Source organism: Sinocyclocheilus anshuiensis, unplaced genomic scaffold (assembly GCF_001515605.1).
Source record: "Sinocyclocheilus anshuiensis isolate Anshui unplaced genomic scaffold, SAMN03320099.WGS_v1.1 scaffold62, whole genome shotgun sequence".
In the NCBI taxonomy this organism is placed as follows: domain Eukaryota; kingdom Metazoa; phylum Chordata; class Actinopteri; order Cypriniformes; family Cyprinidae; genus Sinocyclocheilus; species Sinocyclocheilus anshuiensis.
This window is the reverse complement of record NW_015544180.1, coordinates 82,909-83,878: the sequence shown is the minus strand read 5'-3', so window position 1 is coordinate 83,878 and position 970 is coordinate 82,909. Positions and strand designations below refer to the sequence as shown.

Sequence of the window (970 nt, the reverse complement as noted above, 5' to 3'; positions counted from 1 at the left end):
TAGACTGTGCAGAAATTGAAATCTACACGCTAATACACACTATACTCATAGTCACCAATGCTGATATTGTTAACATTAACAATTTGAGAATAAAGTATTTAACAGTAATAATCATTTGCACGGTTTGATGTGATATGAGCTCATTTCGATTAAATAACCATTTGTAGCGCGATTTATTGTAATGCTTTTGATGGCGACAAAGAGGCAAAACTTACGGACTGCAGCTTTAAGTAAGAAAATACTTTTTGCAGTGCTCCATTCCTGTATGCAGTGCAGTCACTAAACGATGGAGGACAGTCATTTTGCTTTGAAATACGTAACAATACAGTAGTAAAGTTGGTCACAACTTCTGTTTCATGCTGACATTAGCATGCCTTTTTATCACCATTTCTCTAGACTTGTGCACAATCTTGATTAAATTAAACTGACTTCATTTAAATGGATTCTGGGATTGTCTTCTCCACAAAGGATACATGTGATGCTGCCTTATAATATACAAGTTTCATTATTTCATGATTTACTTTTTGATGACTATAATTCAACTGTTAAAACGGCGACCAGAAAAATTGAAAAAAAAATATAATCCAGTAAAATTAAAATGGGAAAAAGATGGAATTTGGAAAAGAATAAAACAGAATTTGGGGAAAATTGGGATTTCATAGGGCCCTAGCTGTGCATTCGTCTGTGTTGGCAGGAGTTTGTGTGTTATTTCTCAGTCTCTGGGCCGGTCGCTGAGTTGGGGCGAGCGTCTGGAGTTCATCAACGGCTGGTATCTGCTGCTCATCATCAGCGACATTCTCACCATCATCGCCTCCTTCATCAAGATCGCCATCGAGACCAAGGTGACACACACGCTTACCCTCGAGTGCTGAAGCTCTCGCTGCGCTTGAGAAGTGCTGTGAGCTGATTAGTGCTTGTGTTGGTGCTGCAGAACCTGTCGTCGTATGATGTCTGCAGTATTTTGATGGGC

General features: G+C 39.4%; 1 pseudogene; it reads left to right on the top strand.

Moving 5' to 3' along the window:
* LOC107696304 (mucolipin-1-like) overlaps positions 1-970 on the top strand; it is a 15,625-nt pseudogene that overhangs the window by 6,962 nt on the left and 7,693 nt on the right.